The following is a 7947-nucleotide window of genomic DNA, read 5'->3' as shown; positions in this document are numbered from 1 at the left end:
GATTCCGCTCCAACTAAAGTAGGAGAGACAGACACCCGCCAGCCACCTTATGCAACTAGTGCATGTTAGTCGGTGGAACCGGTCTCACGTACGCGTACGTGTAAGGTTGGTTCGGGCCGCTTCATCCCACAATACCGCTGAAGCAAGAAAGGACTAGTAACGGCAAGAAAGTTGACAAATCTACGCCCACAACAAATTGTGTTCTACTCGCGCAAGAAGAACTACGCATAAACCTAGCTCATGATGCCACTGTTGGGGAACGTTGCAGAAAACAAAAATTTTCCTACTCATTTCACCAAGATCATCTAGGAGTTCATCTAGCAACGAGTGATTAGATGCATCTACATACCTTTGTAGATCGCGCATGGAAGCGTTCAAAAGAACGGTGATGATGTAGTCGTACTCGACGTGATCCAAATCACCGATGACCAGCGCCGAACGGACGGCACCTCCGCGTTCAACACACGTACGAGACGGGAGACGTCTCTTCCTTCTTGATCCAGCAAGGGGGGAGGAGAGGTTGATGAAGATCCAGCAGCACGACGGCGTGGTGGTGGATGCAGGGCGTCACAGCAGCAGGGCTTCGCCGAGACTACGAGGGAGAGACGTAATGGGGGGAGATGGAGGCGCCAGGGGCTGGTGTAAAATCCCTCCTCTCCCCCCCACTATATATAGGGGTGCCAGGGGGGGCGCCGGCCCTAGTAGATGGCATCTACTAGGGGGGGGCGGCGGCCAAGGGGAGGTTTCCCTCCCCCCCAAGGCACCTAGGGGTGCCTTCCACCACATGGACTCTTCCATGGTGGAAACCCTAGGCGCATGGGCCTATAGGGGCTGGTGCCCTTGGCCCATCTAGGCCAAGGTGCACCCCCTACAGCCCATGTGGCCCCTCGGGACAGGTGGCCCCACCCGGTGGACCCCTGGGACCCTTCCGGTGGTCCCGGTACAATACCGATAACCCCGAAACTTGTCCCGATGCCCGAAATAGCACTTCCTATATATAATTCTTTACCTCCGGACCATTCCGGAACTCCTCGTGACATCCGGGATCTCATCCGGGACTCCGAACAACATTCGGGTTTCTGCATATACATATCTTCATAACCCTAGCGTCACCGAACCTTAAGTGTGTAGACCCTACGGGTTCGGGAGACAAGCAGACATGACCGAGACGACTCTCCGGTCAATAACCAACAGCGGGATCTGGATACCCATGTTGGCTCCCACATGCTCCACGATGATCTCATCGGATGAACCACGATGTCGAGGATTTAATCAATCCCGTACTCTATTCCCTTTGTCTATCGATATGTTACTTGCCCGAGATTCGATCGTCGGTATCCCAATACCTCGTTCAATCTCGTTACCGGCAAGTCACTTTACTCGTACCGTAATGCATGATCCCGTGACCAGACACTTGGTCACTCTGAGCTCATTATGATGATGCATTACCGAGTGGGCCCAGTGATACCTCTCCGTCATACGGAGTGACAAATCCCAGTCTTGATCCATGTCACCCAACAGACACTTTCGGAGATACCCGTAGTCTACCTTTATAGTCACCCAGTTACGTTGTGACGTTTGGCATACCCAAAGCACTCCTACGGTATCCGGGAGTTACACGATCTCATGGTCTAAGGAAAAGATACTTGACATTGGAAAACTCTAGCAAACGAACTATACGATCTTGTGCTATGTTTAGGATTGGGTCTTGTCCATCACATCATTCTCCCAATGATGTGATCTCGTTATCAATGACATCCAGTGTCCATAGTCAGAAAACCATGACTATCTGTTGATCAACGAGCTAGTCAACTAGAGGCTCACTAGGGACATGTTGGTGTCTGTTATTCACACATGTATTACGATTTCCGGATAACACAATTATAGCATGAATAAAGACAATTATCATGAACAAGGAAATATAATAATAATGCTTTTATTATTGCCTCTAGGGCATATTTCAACACCGCGCACGGTGGATTTGAGTTCTTGAAGGGCAACTTCGAAGGGCTCAAGGGATACGCTGCGGGCCGGATGACCAAGAGTCGTCGCGGCAAGCTCTACATCGACGGCGAAGGCTGGGGCCCCGAGGCCGGCTCGATTGAGTACGGGTACCGGGTCCCCTTCGGCAGAATTCACGTCTTCATTGGCCGGATCGGCGAGTCGGGCCCTGAGCCGGACATCCACACCAACCTCGTCGAAACGGCTCAGCGCGCGAGGTCCACCCGTGTTCAATATGTCGTGAAGCATGCCTTTGTAGGTTGCATCCACGGCGGTGAATACTCTGAAGAATCGGTGGATGGCGGTGAGATGGCCATCTGTTCTGACGCCACATCATCAACGGGTGAGACGGATTCTTTGTATCAGCTGCGGGATGGCATGCTCGGGGATGTTCCGATGACAGCAGTATTCCGGCCCCCCTTGAGCCGCCGAATTAGGCCGGAGTCTTCATGGCAGGAACACAGCCCGGGCAGAACTCCACAGCAGCAGCGGCTACAACCACCGGGTCGGCCGCAGCTGGGTCAGGAGACCCCGCGCGCCCCCCGGCTCAGATTCTGATGGACCTCATGGATAAACTGACGACCCTGTTAACTGTCGTGGTAGACCCGGCGGATAAAGCTCAGCATGACGCAGAGGTGGCATGCGTACGTGAAGAGATGGTAGAGGCTAAAGAAAATTTAGCAGCAGAAGAGGGTGATGTCTGTCGTGGTTCTAAGCCTGACAGTAGAGTGGGGGGTAGGTATTGAGAGGCAAGGTCCTAGCTATGGAGAGGTTGTAAGCACAAAGGATGTATGAGTTCAGGCCCTTCTCGGAGGAAGTAACAGCCCTACGTCTCGGAGCCCGGAGGCGGTCGAGTGGATTATGAGTATATGAGTTACAAGGTGCCGAACCCTTCTGCCTGTGGAGGGGGGTGGCTTATATAGAGTGCGCCAGGACCCCAGCCAGCCCACGTAGGAGAGGGTTTAAGGTGAGTTAAGTCTGGGGCGTTACTGGTAACGCCCCACATAAAGTGCCTTTACTATCATAAAGTCTACTTGATTACAGGCCGTTGCAGTGCAGAGTGCCTCTTGACCTTCTGGTGGTCGAGTGAGTCTTCGTGGTCGAGTCCTTCAAGTCAGTCGAGTGTGTCCCTCGTTGGTCGACTGGAAGGCGACTTCTTCTAAGGGTGTCCTTGGGTAAGGTACTTAGATCAGGTCCATGACCCTACCCTAGGTACATAACCCCATCATTAGCCCCCGAATGGATTGAGGCTTCGAGTGAGGAAGGAGTTGATGTCGTTTCCGATTAACCTTTGTGACCTGGTCGTGCGTTGTCCTGGACCAAAGAATCTCTTCGTCGACAGAGAGCAATTCGCCTTCAGTCGACTCGATCCATTCCATTTTTGCGTCGAGTGATTTTTCGGGCTTCGACGATCTCCGAGCGACGGATCGCCGGAAACACCGCGTTTGACAAACTGATTTGCTGTTCGCGGATTCCGCGGGATGCGAAATTTGGGGACGCGCGCGAAGCGGGGCGGACCGCGGCGTTCGGATGGGACGGGGCATAGACGCCTCGATCTCTGCGCCACCTTTTTCGCCACGTATCCCGTCTGCATAACTGCTCCCAGATATGATTAGATCGACGGGCCCACCTATCATCCACTCGGAAGAGACCTTATAAATGTGCCCGGCGAGGATTTCTGTGCTGCGCCTCAGCATTCTCTCCCTCTCTCTGCTTCTTTCTTCTCTGCCCAGCGTGCTCGCTCTCGCCCCCGCACCACTTCCCTTCGCGCACCTCGCCGGCGACCATGGCCAAGGAGAAGACGGCGGCGCTGGAGCGCGCAAAGAAGGTGTCGGCGTCGGAGAAGGCGAAGGGGAGATCCACCAGCCGCGGAGGGTCCTCGTCCAGATCCCGTCTGCCGAAGGGCTGGGTCCAAGGAGACTGGATCCAGTCGACCATCACGGAGAAGGACCTCCTCGACATGGCCAACGAGGGCTTGATCCCTCACGGAGCTGCGAGGCTTCCGGGGAAGGAGTGGCAGCCTCAGCCAGAAGAGGGTGAGTGTGTGCTTTTGGCCACTCATGTTGATCGTGGGTTTTCCTTGCCGCCGAGTATTTTCTTCCGTGGATTCTTGAATTTCTTCGGAGCGCAGCTTCACCACTTTACCCCAAACTCCATTGCCTATCTTGCTGCATTCGTGTCCATGTGTGAGGGTTTCTTGGGCTGTCGACCGCACTGGGGTTTGTTCAAACATATATTCACGTGTCGCTCTCAGACCGTGAAGAAGGCGAGCCCAGGTGATGAGAGAACCCGAGTCGTCCAAATGTGTGGGGGCCTGGGGATCCAGGTGAGGAACAAGAGCACCTTCCCACCCATGACTTTTCCCGAGTCCGTCAGAGGCTGGCAGTCGACTTGGTTCTACTGCCAGGTCCAGTCGACGCCAGGGCAGTCGAGTGGACTCCCTCCGTTTACCATGGACCGAGTGAACAAGCCCTCCCCTCTGAAGCTAATTCCGGAGGAGAAAGCTGACGTGAAGATGTTGATGGAGCGCGTGGTGCAGTTGGTTCGGGAGGGAGTGACGGGCATGGACCTCCTGGAGGTCTTCCTCAGGCGTCGTATCCAGCCCCTTCAGTTCCGGAGCCACTGCATGTGGTTGTACTGTGGGACCGAAGACGAGACTAGAGTCCATCCAGAAGCAGTCGACGACGTCACTCTGGAAAGATGGATGGTAGCCGTTACCGGAAATAAGGATAACCCACGCGGAGCCAGAAGGATTCCTCCACTCGACCACAACAGCGACCCAAACAAGGTACACTTGCCCTGCTCTCCACTGTGCTCTTGTCGCATTCATTTCTGTTTACCCTGCCGACTGGTCGACTGATCCTTGTCTGGACATCTGCTAGGCCCTCACCGAGCTGTACTCGATGCCCAATGGGACACAAGCTTCGACCGAGGAGGGCGAGGCGAGTGGGGGCGAGAGCCAGGAAGAGGAGGAATGGGACTCGGATGTTGCAGAGGATGATGACGACGATGATGATGATGACGGTGATGAAGATGACGTCGAGGACGAGGAAGAAGAGGAGGAGGAGGTCGTACCACCGCACTCAGAAAGGCGGTCGAAGCTTGTCCACGACCCTTCGACCGAACGTGGTAAGGGGGTTGCGACCGCCACTCAGTCGACCAAGCGCCCTCGGACCACCTCTCCGGTGCCGACTGAAAAGGCGCCGAAGCAGCCCAGGGCGGCCTCGTCGAAGCCGATCAAGCTCCTGCCGAAGATGAAGGTGTCCATCCCCACCATATCAGGGTAACCGTGCTGCTCATATTTTCTTATTTTGTGTGAACTTTGTCTCTGGTCGATGCTGAAGTTAGTCGACTGATCCTTTGGAGTTGCAGTGCTGCTACTTCTGAAACCTCGGCCCGGGCTGATGACCACGAGATGGAGGATGCAACAACTTCGAACCCAGGTACTGTATTCTTAACGCTGTTCTTAGTCGACTGACTCGCGATCTCTGATCCTGATCTTTCTCTGTAGCTCCACCCAATACTGTTATCAATCTCCCTGATGATGATGAGGATGAAGAGCCGCTGAAGCGCAGGAGGAGTCGGAAAGCGTCCGCCAGTAAGGTGCCTCAGGATGTGACGGCGCCTGAGATTCTGACTGTGGAGGAAGAGAACACCACTCGACACACGGTGTCCTTCGCGAATCCACTAACGAGTGCTCAGCAGCCCTCCCTCTTCACGACGCACCACGTCCCAGAGGACCAAGCTGGCGCAGCGAAGGAGGCGATACGCCAGGCGGGACTCATGATGGAGCAGCTGAAGACCATCCGGGACGCGAGCCAGGCAGCTTATGACACCAGTTCTGCCCTCCAAAGCAATGTTCAGGTCAGTCGACCACCGTTTGTTCTGTTGGATATGCTGCCAAAAACTTTTCCTTTCCGGAATTTATAGTAGTCACCCAATGGGTGTTGTCGATTGAGTTCCGTATTAGCGGGGGCACGCTGAGTGCACCCGCTGGGTGTAGTCCCCAAGGCTAAGGTCGACTGCTGGCAGTCGGCCTTAGGCTTTATGATGTCAATTTTTCTGTCAGTCGACTATGTCGACTGGATTTCACAAACCGGTGGGGGCACGCTGAGTGCACCCACTGGGTGTAGTCCCCGAGACTGTGGTCGACTGCTTGCAGTTGATCACAGTCTTAGAGAATACATCTTTTTTTTTTGAGGTCGACTGGTCGACTTTGTCTTCAACAGGATTAGTGGGGGCACGCTGAGTGCACCCACTGGGTGTAGTCCCCGAGACTACGGTCGAATGCTTGTATTCGGCTGTAGTCTTAGAAACGTGAGTTTTTCCCTTTTTCACTCGGAAGCGAATTATATTTGACATTTAGTCGATTGGTTCTTCGCAGAACTCTTGTGATCTTGTGGCTCGCTACTCAGAGCTGGAACACAAGCATACTCAAGTCGAGCTGAGCTTGAAGCTGGTTCAGGAGAAGCTGACAAAGGCAAAGGAGGAGACCGAAGGTATGTTTGGTGAGACCCTGACGACTGCTTTTCCCCTTGCTTGTTTCAAAATCTGATCTTGCTGTAACTTGCAGGTAAGGTAAGGGAGGCCCAACAGAAGAAAGACCTTGAGCTAGCTGAGAAGATCAAGCTTGCTGACGAGAAGTTAGCTTCAGTCACCAAGCTCGAACAAGACAATACCAATCTGAAAGCTGCTCTTGGGATTGCCAACAAGGAGGTCAGTCGACTGAGAACTGATAAAGCTGCCCTGACCGACCAAGTCGCCAAATTGAGTGGGAAGAAAACTGATCTGGAGGCCTTCCTGAGTGGACTTGCCAAGAAGCTGTTTCTCATGCTTGAAGGTAAACCTCTATGCTTGGCAGACATTTCCAATTGTGATTTTCCATTCGACCATCTCCTTGACTTAGTGATCACCCTTGCAGAATTTTGTCAAAACTTCGAAGAAGAAACTAGCCGGCTGGAGCCAAACCTCGACCCCGTCAATTCTCCGGTGAACGATGAAGTTGCCATGGATGTTCTCCGACTGGAGTCCCGTGTTGCAGCTGTCGTGGACTATCTCGCAAGGCTGAAGGCTGCCACATCTCGCATCGACTCGACGCTTTGGCCTGAGGAGACACTTCAGAATGACCTTGAATCGCTGATGGCCCGGTTGAACACGATTCCTGGTCGAGTGCAGGAATGGAAGAAGTCCTCGGCTCGGTGTGGTGCAGATGTTGCTCTGTGTCTTGCCCGAGTCCACTGTAAGGATGCACGAGAAGAGAAGCTGGCGGCCCTTCGGGTGGCCAATACCAAGAAGCATGACTTCAGGTCCTTTATGGAAACTTTCCTTGCAGCTGCCACTCGGATCGCCGACGGAATTAACCTTGATGAATTCGTTGCTCCTTCCAGCCCTCCACAGGAGGGGTAAAAAACTTATTCTGGCTCGACGCTTTTAAATTTGCCTCGGTATGCCGAGTGGAATTGTAACCGATAAACCTTAACAGGCTTAACGCCTGAGCACTCTTGGTTCCTTTAGATATCGATTCAAACTTGTATTTGGTGCTTGAATATGATTGCCTTTGGCTCGAAATGTCTTTTGCAGGTTCAAAGCAAGGCGCCTTTACTGCAATCGACTTATTCTTTAGTCCACTTAGGTGAGCACTGGGCTGCAGCTAAGTCCCCGAGTGAGAGGTTTACTCTTCACTCGGCAGGATTTTGATAACTTAGGCGAGTGCTTGGACTGCAGCTAAGCCTCCGAGTGAGAGGGTTGCTCTACACTCGGTAGGATTTTGATAACTTAGGCGAGTGCTTGGACTGCAGCTAAGCCCCCGAATGAGAGGGTTGCTCTACACTCGGTAGGATTTTGATAACTTAGGCGAGTGCTTGGACTGCAGCTAAGCCCCCGAATGAGAGGGTTGCTCTACACTCGGTAGGATTTTGATAACTTAGGCGAGTGCTTGGACTGCAG

The sequence above is a fragment of the Triticum dicoccoides genome, chromosome 2A, assembly GCF_002162155.2.
Source record: "Triticum dicoccoides isolate Atlit2015 ecotype Zavitan chromosome 2A, WEW_v2.0, whole genome shotgun sequence".
NCBI lineage: Eukaryota > Viridiplantae > Streptophyta > Magnoliopsida > Poales > Poaceae > Triticum > Triticum dicoccoides.
The sequence above is the reverse complement of the archived record's forward strand: the minus strand, read 5'-3'. Positions refer to the sequence as shown.